Below are 12,186 nucleotides of genomic sequence, written 5' to 3'. Positions count from 1 at the left end.
CTGAGCTCCTATGGAGTAGAAGTGGGGTGAAATGCGTGGGGAAGACCATGGCTGGGGAGGGGGAAATGGTGATGGGGTATTGCTGGGGGGGGGGGGGGGGGCAGAAAGAGGACTGAGCTGGTGAATGAAGAAGATTTGCTCGCTACCTCACAGTTGCTTTTGGCGTAGTAGAGCTGTTAGCTAATGCTAATATCCCTTTAAGAAAATCTGTGCTGCTGCAGGACATTGGAGCCCTCTATGAAGCCCTCTGTGCTAGTACCAGGGCTCTTAGCCCAGCTGCAGACTGAGGTAGGTTGCCTAGGTGGGAGCACGTCAATTAGAGGCACTCAGGGCAGGTGAGGATGATGGGAGAGATCTTGCAAACTCCCAGCTGGTCTTTAACCATCCTTCGTAAGCCGGCTAATGGGTGAGCTCCAGAAAACCGCTCCAATGCCACCTGCCAGGTACTAGTATCCTGGATCCCTCCCAGTCAGACTTCAGGTCAGGGCATGGTGTTGCTCTGGTAGATGATCTCCTCCTGGCTCTAGAACAGATACGCGCACCACATTCATCCTGCTGGACACCTCGGCATCCTCTGATACCAGTGATCACCAAATACTCCTGCCCCACCTCCAAGAAGCTTCAGGGGTGAATGGCAATGCCCTGGAGTGGCTCAGGTCCTTCTCAGAGCCAGCCTAGAGGGTCGTCATGGACAACTGCCCTCCGCCTTCAAAGCTGTCCTCTCCAGAGCTACGCAAGACTCAATCCAATCTCTGGTATTACTCAATATCTAAATGTAGCCATTGCGGGAGCTGGTCAGACAACATGGGCTGAAGAGCCAGCATGATGCAGACAACACCCCGCTCCACCTCTCCTTTACATCCATTGCAAACAGCACTGTCTCCCAGCTCTCTGTGCCTGCCGGAAACCAGCACCTGGATAAGAGTGGTTGGCTAAGGCTGAGCCCAGGCTAGACTGAGGTGATGCTGGTCTGAAGAGGGAAGAGCTTTGAAGAACTTGCCTCCTGTATCACATCAAAGGCATCTGTGCTCAGATTTCATAGATTCCAAAGGCAAAAGGGACCACTATGATCATCTGGTCTGAGACACCTCCACCCTGCCCCCTGTATAACACAGGCCATAGGACTTCCCCCAGATAATGCCTGTTTGAACTACAGTGTAGTTTTTAGAGAGACACTGGGGAGTCAGTCTGCAGCCTTGAGTCCTTTGGCACTCCTCCCAGCTATTGGAAGCTGTAACAGGGGGGCCTGCTCCTTTGAGGGCTGAGGGACTGAGGCTAGCCACCCATATTCATAATCAGATCGCCTGGGAAAGCCATCAGGCATTCTCTAGAAAGGGCTCAAGAGAGCTCCGTGTAAGGGTCCTGCAGGAGGGAGATGGGTGCCTGCCTCAGGTCCTGAAGCAGGGGGATTGCAGGCAAGGGAATGGTGGGTACTTTCAGTGCTGAGAGAGGCCATGGAAAAAGCCTCTGGGTGTCATAGCCCATGGGTGGGGGAGGCGGAAGAACTGCATTGTTTTGATGTTGTGCCTAAGCTTTACATTTAAAGAATAAAACTAAGCCCTGAGGCAAGGATCTGAAATCTCTGGGCATGGCAGTGAGTCCTTCCTGGGCTGAGGAGACAGGCCAGCAGCCTGTACTGCATCCTTTCAGACACAGACCTGGCCATGGGGATCCATGCATTTGTGATCACTAGGCTCAGTTACTGCAACTCATGAGATCCACAAATGAACCAAGAGACCCTGGCATAGCCCTAGCTGGTACCAAATGCAGCAGCCTATCTGTGTAGGTAGGTCCCCAAGAGCACATCGTCCCAGGCTGCAGCCTGCGCTGGCATCCGATTTAGTCCAGTTTGAAGTCTCTGTCCTGCTAGTTAACCCCCTGATGGAACTAGCCTTAACTCCCTGAGAGATTGATCTCCTCTCCCTCTGGGATCAGGACCTCCAGTGACAGCTCCGTCCCACCAGAACAATGAAATGGGCAACCAATGGGATAGGCTCACAGGATTTGGGTCCAAACTATGGAACCAACTACCACAAGAGATAAGACTGAGCAAGGACCTGGCCGCGTTCAGAATACAAAGTAGAACTCAGCCCCTTAGCTTAGCTTTCCCTCGATAACTTCTGCACACAAAGCACCCAACATTTCCACTCATTCCCTCACACAAACAATAAACAACCCAAAACCCCGTGAACCAACCAGCTATTTCTTGAATGGGCTGAGGAGGAATAAAGAATAAGGTTATTTCTGTTTTTAAATGCTTGGCAGGTATCAGATACGACAGTAATGGTGACCCGGCAGGTACCTAGATAGATTGTTCATATTGCTGTGTGTGGCTTACTGGCTTCTGCTGGGGCATCTTGCCCAGTCTCCCTTCTCCTATGGCAGGATTGTGTGGTTACTCTCACCAAACCCTTGCAGTTGGAGGCCTCTCAGGAGTTCCGGCATCTGTTTCTCCAGCCTCATCCCTCTTCCTTTTAGTCTCTTGGTAATGAACAGCACAAAATGGTTAGACAAGGGCAGCAGTAAAATTAGCGATGTGGTAAAGTTCACAGTTCTGCTCATAAATTTAATTTTAAGTGAGGCGAAGCATGAGACAAGAGGCCATAAAACTGGAGCAGGAAAGCTGGTGTCTGATTGAAGCTGCAGCTTTGTGCAGAATTGCAAGTAGCTTCCATTCAGTGGCCAGTTGCCATGGGGACCTTGCAACAGCAGGTGTAGCAAATCTTTCCGTTCCCAGTTTGTAGAGAGCTTGGGATGAAATGGCACGGCAGGGGGGTGCAGCCATGACTCAGGGCCTGCTAAGACCCTTCCTCATTAGCAGAAACGGAAGCCCAGGAGGTTGTTATTTTATTTATTAATTTCAATTGATATACACACAGGAAAAGTTCCCATCCTGAGCTCATGCTGCCTCAGGCAGCCTGTTCTAAACACAATCAATACAAAAGAATAGATTTAGCTACATTGCCCGGGATACCTTGTTGGGACAGTTGGTAGGAGAAGAAAGATCTTAAATTTCTCACTGAAACATGAAGCTAATTCGTTCATCACCTGCTGGAGGGTTTGACAATGATCCCACTCAGGGCATGTCTACGCTGCAATTAAAAACCCACGGCTGGCCCATGGCAGCTGACTCGGGCTCATGGGCTCGGGTTGTGGGGCTGTTTAATTGCCGTGTAGACGTTCTGGCTTGGGCAGCAGCCCGAGCTCTGGGACCCTCCCCACTTGCACGGTCCTAGAGCCCAGGCCAAGCTGAAGCCTGGATGTCTAAACTGCAATTAAAGAGCCCCACAGCCTGAGCCCTGGGAGCTCGAGTCAGCTGGCAGGAGCCAGCCACGCGGTTTTTAATTGCTATGTACGCATACGCTGAAACTGACACTGTGCTTCCTGGGTGCAAATGTCTCCACTGCCCACCCTGAGCAATGACCACCCCCGCCATCCTGTTATTCCAAAGGACATGGATATTAGTGCTTCCTCCTCCTCCTCTTCATTGTAGGTGTTGGGAGTAAATGGAAAACTTATGCTAAGTGCATCTCTCCCTATGGCTTGGAGTCTGGAGCTTGCCCCTTAGCAAGTGGAGCTTACGCCATGGATCCTAATGCTTGCATGGGACACTGGGTCCATAGGAACACAGAATACAGAGGAGTTGGTTAGGTCTGTTGAATACCAGCCCCATAGCTCTAGGGCATTGATCCTGCGCCTGTGAAGTCGATGGGAGCTTTGCCATTGACTTCAGTGGGTGCAGGATCAGGCTCTAGGGAGCAGAGCTGGGATTCCCCCAGCACTGGGTTGCTGCACCAGTCAATTCTGCTCAGCTAGGGGTGTTTTAGATTTGGACTAAAATTGACAACATGCCTCAGCAGCTGAAATGGAGGCATTTTTCCTGAGCGCGGCCTGTCCCACGGGTATCCTGTGAAACCTTTCCCACATTTGAGAACTTGCCCCCCTGTGAGCCAAGATCAAACAGAATATTAATGAATATCCATTTTGGTATGATTAATTCAAAGGTAACATTCATTTGCAGTGAAATCCTGCCCCTAGTGCAGCTAACAGGAATTTTGTCATCGGTTTCAGTGGAGCCAAGATTTCACCTGATATTGTTAAGACATTTGGGGGGGGGGGGGTTACAGCCCTGCAACAGGTGTAAAAATAAGCTGCCACAAACAGGACCCGCCGACAGCAATTCCGGGCCTCAGGGCAGAACAGTCAGTGGGCCCCCATGCATGCACAAGCTGCACCCGCGCGGACACGGTCCACCTGACATCTGAGCTGTACCGCACCTGCGCTGGCTGGTGCCCAGCTGCTGGGCGTGCTCTTCCAGAATGGCCAGGGCTTCCACATGCCCGCCTGGTAGGGTTGCCAACTGTCTAATCGCACAAACCTGAAGACCCTTGCCCCGCCCCTTCCTTGCCCCTTCCCTGAGACCACGCCCCTTCTCCGAGGCCCCAGCCCTGTATTCACTCCATCCCCCTCCCTCAGTCGCTCCCTCTCTCCCACCCTCACTGACTTTCACCAAGCAGGGGCAAAGGGTTGGGGTGCGGGAGGGAGTGAGGGGTGCAAGGTCTGGGAGGAAGTTTGGGTGCGGGGTTGGGTTCTGGGAGGGAGTTTGGGTGCGGGGTGCAGGCTCTGGGAGGGAGTTTGGGTGTGAGGTTGGGTTCTGGGAGGGAGTTTGGGTGCGGGGTGCAGGCTCTGGGAGGGAGTTTGGGTGTGAGGTTGGGTTCTGGGAGGGAGTTTGGGTGCGGGGTGCAGGCTCTGGGAGAGAGTTTGGGTGCAGGAGGCGGTACGGGGTCGGGCTCTGGGAGGGAGTGCAGACTGTAGGCTGGAGCAGGGGCTTGGGGTGCAGGAGGGGATCAGGGGGTCGGCGCTTACCTCAGGCAGCTCCCAAAAGCAACTGGCACACCCCTCTATCAGTGGCTCCTAGGCGGGGAGTCCAGGGGGTCTCCACGCGTTGCTGCACACAGGCACTGCTCCCCACAGCTCCCATTGGCCTCAGTTCCCGGCCAATGGGAGCTGCGGAGTCGACATTCAGGGCAGGGGCAGTGCACAGAGATCCCCTCCCCAGGGGCTGCAGGGATGGGCCGGCTGCTTCTGAGAGCGGCATGGAGCGAGGGCGGGCAGGAAGCCTGACTTAGCCCCGCTGCGCTGTTGGCAGCGATGGCCAGGGGCCTCTGGGCCCTTTTAAATCACCAGAGCCCCTGGGCAATTGTCCCCTTTGCCCCCCATCAGTGTGCCTGGACACAAATCATCGTCACAGAACCCCCCCAGTGACCTAAATAAAGGGGATTGACTATGGGAAGAGGGGCAAAAATAGGCTGGACATGGGAAGGGGGATGATAAAGAAGTAAAAAATAGACAGTGTTGAAATTAAAAACACAGGTTGGACAAAGATGTTTGAAGGCATCTTTTAGGCACTGGGAGAGAGGAAAAGACACATTTCTGTGGGGAGAAACTTCTGACTGCCAGAGATTTCCACAGCAAATGCACAGTCTAACTTCTGATAGTGGGGTCCCTACATAGTAATGGAGTCTGAGCACTGAGATCAGGTGTTGTCCTCCTTTATTATTTCATGGCTCTGTGACAGGCTGGCCTTCCCCTTTAAGGGGTAAGATGTCTTGGGCTTGTCAGCCCTATTAAATTAGCCTCTCACTGCTTAATACCATTGATCACTAAATACTCTGCATCTCTATCCTTGGCAGCTCATAGCCCCGGCACCTCTGAGCTGGCTGTGGCAGTTATGAAAGTAAAAAAATTGCTTTAGCCCAGCACCCCTTTCATTACAAATTAAGTACTGACTCCTGCCCCACCTCCAAGAAGATGCAGGGGTGAAGGGCAATGCCCTGAAATGGCTCAGGTCCTTCTCAGACCCAGCCTAGAGGGTTGTCATGGGCAACTGCCTTCCACCTCCAAAGCCCTCATCTGCAGAGCTACAATCTTAAGAGGAAGGAAGCCCAGCAGTGAGGAGCCATAGGAGAGCAAAAGATGGGCAGAGGCCTGCGGAAGGCTCCAAGCAGAAGGGCCTTAGAATGGTTGCTTGGAACAGAGCAGGGAATAACCTAAAGGAGCCCCAGACAAGCTGAGGGGAGAGACGGAAAAGAGCCTGGGAGTGAGTGGGAGGATGGTGCTTGAAGTTGGAGGAGAGAAGACAGACCCCTTAGGAAGGAGGGGCTGGGCCTGGAACAGAGGACTGGCCTGGAGACTGGCCTGGAACAGAGTTCATGTTTTGTTTGGTTTAGATTTGGATTCCCTTGAGAGGATGGACTTTTGGTAATAGTTCAGCTGGAGGGCCAAGTCACTGCAGCCAGTCACTGCAACATCTGGAGTAAGCTGAAGATTGTTGAGGGGAAACTGAGGCAGAGTGCTGCAATGGTGGGTCTTGCTATGAGGGAGTGCTCTGAGGTGGTGAGTTGTGTACAGGCACCTATCAGTATGCCAGGTGCTTCTCACATAAGACCAGTCCCTGCCCTAAAGAATGTACAGGATAAGGCCCCAGTCCTGCAAGTTGCACTATGCAGGTAGGAAGTAAGTGGGGCTCTGGAGAAGGCCACTGGTCTGCACTTACTGAACAACTTGCAGGATCAGGACTTAACTGGCAAACTTGACAGACAAGGGGAACATGGACTATCCCAGGAATGAGAGAAGCTGGGAATGTCGTAGGCTATGGAAATATAGTTGTGTCTTCTTTCTCCCTCTCCCACTCTCTGTGGGGCTCCCTCCATACTCTTTCTGAGCAATCTCATCTGCTCACACAACTTTACCAATCTTCTTTACACTCATGAATCACAGATTTACCTTAATCCCCTGTCTCACCCTCCTTTCTGACATCCTCTGGTTGCCTCATGGTCACCTTAGCTTAATGGGGCAAAACTGGGCTCCATGTCTTTCTGCCTAACCCCTTTCCCTTCCCTCCTTTCTTTGTCACTATGGATAGAGCACCACCATCCTCTCTGTAATCCAGGCCAGCAATGTGGGGGTCAGCTTCAATTCCTCCCTGTCTCTTGCCCCATCCATCCAGGGTGTGTCGAAATCCTGACACTCCTTTCTCCAGAGCATCTCTAAGATGAGGCTTTCTCTCTGTGCAAACAACCCAAATGCTTGTCCAGGACCTCAGCATCTCCTGCCTTGATTATTGTAACCTCTGCTCCTGCCTTCCTGACACTCACATTTTCCCCACGTTAGTCCATTGAAAATGCACCGGCTAAGCTCATCTTCCTTGCTTGCCACTCTGACCTTTGTGCCACCTTTATTAATCCCTCCGCTGGCTCTCCCTTGCATCAGGTTTGAGCTTCTTCTCCTTACCTTCAAGGTCCTTCTCAACTTTGCCCCTCCCTCATTCCCTGATAGTCTCTTACTGCATATCCCTACCCCCTCCGATCTGCTAACTATGCCAGCTTTGACCATCTATTTTTCTGCCTCCTCCACAGCTGGCTTTGTGCTTTCTACCACATCAGATGCCTGCCATGAGGTGTTAGACCACTACCTTCTCCTTCTTCCAGTTCACCTGCAGACCCACCTCTGCTGCGATGCCTACAATACACAGGCCACCTTGCTGATCAGAATGGCAGTTGGGGATAGCGGACGTGTATCTGTTAAAAATGGTATGTGTTTTTCTTCCTTCCCCTCATATATCCCTCCTCTTTCTGAGTGTAGGCTCTTCGTGGCTCAGTATATCTGTGGATAGTGCCTAGCACAATGTGGGTGCTACCACATATAAATGAACACCAACTGTGCATCCTAGATTAGTCTTGGTGGCGCCACCTTTCTTTTTACTGTAAAGCACAGACTCAACTGCTTTTTGGTAGGCGCTGCGGCAGGAGTGCGTCTTTAGGAATGATCCGGATGAGGTGAGAGAGGAGGCTCGACAGATATTTTTGGAAGAGGATTCCTGCAAGGAAAAGGCTGAAGGAGCAGGCCTCTAATATACCCATAGCCTGCACTGCTAAGCGCTTTAAGGGATGTCAGGGCTAGGATAGTCAATCCACTGCTTTATTGGCAGCTGACATGAAGATAATCTGATCAATGTAGCTCCAGCCAGCGAGTGAACAGGCTGCTGCTTTCTGAACGTGCTGCAAGGAGCGATGGAGAAGCCCTGCTGAGAGGGAATGACAATAATTGAACCTCATGGCCAGGTGGGCGCGTGTTGCTCTTGCAAGGTGATGACAAGATGTTGTAAATCAGGGCAAAGCCTGTGCAAACTGCACAACTGGGAAAACATAAAACACTCATGGTGCCTGGGGCTGACAGTGTCCTTGCAAACACCCAAAAAGCATGTCCAAAGCCTTGTGTGATAAACGGTGCATTTCCCAGCTCCTGTCAATAATCAGGAGCCTGTGGAGCAGTTTGCACCCTCATATGCCTGCACCAGTGGGAGCAAACAGCATCTGTAGCTTTCTTTTGGAAAAATCCACAACATGGCAAATGATAAGGGAATCCTAGAGATTAGACCTGGAAAAGTCCTGTCCGATCACTTCCTAGTCTGTCCTCTGTGGCCAGTAGCAAGTCTCAAGGGTTGAGTCATTTTCCTCAGGGAAGCCCCTACCACATACTGGGGCACACTAAGTTCTGCAATCCTCACTGGCATCAGCAGGAACAGAGCAGAGGATCTTCGGCCCCAAAGACAGTCATTCCCCTGTTGCTGGAGCTAAAAGTGAATCCTCAGTAGCTTCTGTAGTAGTAGGGCTTATACCTTCCATGGGTCACAGTCAATAGAAGGCTATATGACTTCAGGCACTTGAGCAGGTTTAACATCCTGTCCTGTAAGGGTCCGTAGTGACCCAGGCAGACTAGCCAGTACATTACACACTCTCTTTGCATAAGAATGAGCTCTCCCCTGACATGTAGTGATGCACTGAGGGACAAGACTTCAAGAGCAAATGTATTTGCACAGTTATGCCTACTCTGCCTTGGAGCAGAGCATGATGGAGTTGCTTTGCCAAAATGACCAATTTGGGCTGGTTTTGGGTTATAAATCACTCTAGTATTTGAATGCAGGGGTAATGAAGTGTTGTTATCCTTATTTTATGAGCAAAGGTCAGCAGAACTATGCTTAGCATGCCCTGTTTGATGGGGTTACCCTAAACTGAACCTCACTTGCTAAGCAGGGGGAGTGGTGCCAAATCCCAATTGAGATGACAGTCATCAGATGTTTTGAGGTGTCAGGGGGTGCTGGTGGGGAGGGGAGAGGAGCAAGGGCGCAGCGCTCTTGAGGGAAGGGGGTGGAACTGGGCGGGGAAGAGGTGGGGGCAGGAAGAGGCAAGGCGGGGCGGAGGTGGGGCATTGGGGGAAGGGGTGGAGTTGGGGGTGGGGTCTGGGCGGAGCTGGGGGGAGCGCCTCCCAGCACATTAGAAACTCAGCGCCTATGTCCCGGGCCCTGCACCTCCCTAGGGATGGCCCTGATGGCAGATGTCAGCAGAGAGACGGGGCAGCTGTGAGCCAGCTGCAGTGGTATCAGCAGTAGAGGCATGGATCAACAACCCGTCGCCCCGCCCCCTGGGGTGAGAGATGAACTGCTGCGAACGCACCGCTGAACGCTAGGTCTTCACTAACCAAGGACAGCCAACCGTGAGCAGGGTGCAGCAAAGGGAGTGGGGTGTGGTGTGTTGAGGGACATTCGTTTGTCAGACTTTCACACCACAAGGTGAGAAACAGGCAAAGGACACTGCCCAACGCCCTGTGGGATGGGTGTTTGCCTGTGCTCACATGCTTTTGAATCACAGTTGTGGTGTTCTCCCAAATTAACGTTGGGTCCCCTTTTTAGCTTGTTAATAAAAGTTCTCTTTTGTTAAACACAGATTCAGTGCTTGCGAGTGAGGAAGTATTGCCTCTTAAAGATGCCCAGAGGTGGTGTTAAATTTTCCCAGATTACTGGGTGGGGCGGGGCCCGAGATGGTTCTATTTTGTATTGTAAAGAGGAACCCCTAGATATTGAACCCAGCCCTTGTTGCTGCCAACTCCACTTGCCAGAAGGGTTACATTTGTTTAGACAAAACTCATCCCTGAGCATACAGGAGTCACAGTTTAGACCAGCCATTGGGCACCAATTGTGGCACAGTTGTCCTTTATCCTGCACGCCAGAGCTGCACCTCCCCAATGGAGGCTCCTTGACTGGGATTTCTTTGACTTATTTTATAGCAAGCAGTGGCACTTTCTGCCTCCCTGTCTGCGGATGAATTTATCTGAGCAGCTACACTTGGGCAGCCTATAAACAACCCATGGACTGGCTTTGAGGGGAGGGGGACTCCTGTATAAGATCCTCCAGGGTGAAGGAGTGGGTGACTTAATAAATAGGTCTGTTCCCTCTCTAGCCACTGTGATTCTGTGAACGCATTTCAGTAATGGGGCAGTGAGCAATTCTGCTTTACATTCTGGTACATTCCCAATAATAAAAGCCTGTTTATTCCTTATCTGAACTGATAATGAAAGTAGACGTGACATTAGGCTGAATACTTGATCCTGGACCTCCTAGTATATTGCTTTGTCATCACTTTCCTTTTGAGGCTAAATTTTGTTGTCCCTTTAGGAAAGCACTCCACCATGAGGAAAACAAATACATTTCCCATGTGTGTGCACAGACACTCACCTGGAATACTGGGTTCAACTTTGGTCACCCTCTCTCAAAAAGGATACGGCAGAAATAAAAGGGGTTCAGATTAGAACAGAGGTACCCAAACAGTGGGATGCACCTCCTAGGGGAGGGCATGGAGGAATGTTCGGGGAGGCATGGCTGAGACCCAGGCCAGCTCCCATGGGGGAGCGGGTAGGGAGCGCCATCCAGCTTCACTCCCAGCCTCGGCCCTGGCTTCTGGCCCTGTGCCCAGGGTTCCAATCTCAGCCTCAACCCCATCCCCAGCTGTGGCCCCAGCCTCAGCCCCTGCTGGGAAGCAGGGGCTGAGTTGTGACTGGCTAAGCACTGCCTCTTACTCTGGGCAGATTGCAAGAGATCCGTCTCTCCCTAGATGCTTAAAATAAACTGAGGGCAGGTGTCATAAACATACAGCTAAGGGTAGCATAAAATCCCTCCTTTATCTGTAAAGAGTTAATCAGTTCCATTAACGTAGTTGGCACCTGACCAGAAGGACCAATGGGGAAAGAAGATACTTTCAAATCTGGTGTGGGGAGGTTTGTGTGGTTTTTTATGTGCATGTGTTCTCTCTGGAGACAGAGAGAGAGAGACCAAGTAAATAATCCAGCTCCTACTGAATGATACATCTAAATTTACAGAAATAGTAAGTAATAGCAAGGAAATGCGTTAGAGTATCTTTTGTTTTAGCTTGTGAATTTTCCCTATGCTAAGAGGAAGGTTCATTCCTGTTTTTTTGTAACTTTGAAGTTTTTTGCCTAGAGGGGAATCCTCTGTGTTTTAAATCTTATTACCCTGTAAAATTATCTTCCATCCTGATTTTACAGAAGTGTTTCTTTTACTTTTTCTTTATAATAAAAGTTCTGTTTTTAAGAATCTGATTGGGGTTTTTAGTGTCCTAAAAACCCAAGGGTCTGGTCTGTGGTCACCTTGTTTACTCTCAAGCCTCCCCAGGAAAGAGGGTAAAGGGCTTTGGGAGATATTTTGGGGAAACAGGAACTCCAAGTGGTCCTTTTCCTTAATTTTTGTCTAACTCACTTGTGGTGGCAGTGATACTGTTCCAAGGACAAGGAAGAATTTGTGCCGTGGGGAAGTTTTTAACCTAAACTGGTAGAGATAAGCTTAGGGAGTCTTTCATGCAGGTCCCCACATCTGTACCCTAGAGTTCAGAGTGGGGAGGGAAACTTGACAGCAGGTTAGGTGGTTTCAGGAGAAAAGTGATGCTGTTTGTAATGATGGATTTGATGCCTTGGTTGGCATTAGAAATGCATTCATGGGTTAAGGAGATCTAGATGGGATTATAAAGCATTTTTTACTTTTTTTTAAAAGTACTTTCCAGTTTGCATTTTCTCAGATGGCTCTAAAATAACCTCTTTGGTTGATTGATTCTGGCAAAGTCCATCCAAACTATTACCTTTTGCCCTGCACACTCGAATTTTGGAGAACTGAAATACTTCCCTGTTTGCAAATGACTTTTATTCTGAGGTTGAGCCAGCTATTGATACAGCTACAATCCATAGCCACAAGAATGGGCTGAAAGTTCAAACAGCTGAATAGACTTCATGCATTGCTTGCTGTTGCAGCTGAATATCTAAAGGAAAACAAACTCATTG

At 50.5% G+C, this 12,186-nt stretch overlaps 1 protein-coding gene across 1 annotated transcript in view; it reads left to right on the top strand.

Moving 5' to 3' along the window:
- Nucleotides 1-7,570: 7,570 nt before the first annotated feature.
- SYNDIG1L (synapse differentiation inducing 1 like) overlaps nucleotides 7,571-12,186 on the top strand; it is a 50,438-nt gene continuing 45,822 nt past the window's right edge. Inside the window, exon 1 of the mRNA XM_075129774.1 lies at nucleotides 7,571-7,592. The gene's annotated coding sequence lies outside the window, so the exon portion shown is untranslated. The remainder of the gene's footprint in view (nucleotides 7,593-12,186) is intronic.

The sequence above is a fragment of the Caretta caretta genome, chromosome 6 (genome assembly GCF_965140235.1).
Source record: "Caretta caretta isolate rCarCar2 chromosome 6, rCarCar1.hap1, whole genome shotgun sequence".
Taxonomy (NCBI): domain Eukaryota; kingdom Metazoa; phylum Chordata; order Testudines; family Cheloniidae; genus Caretta; species Caretta caretta.
The sequence above is the reverse complement of the archived record's forward strand: the minus strand, read 5'-3'. Positions and strand labels throughout refer to the sequence as shown.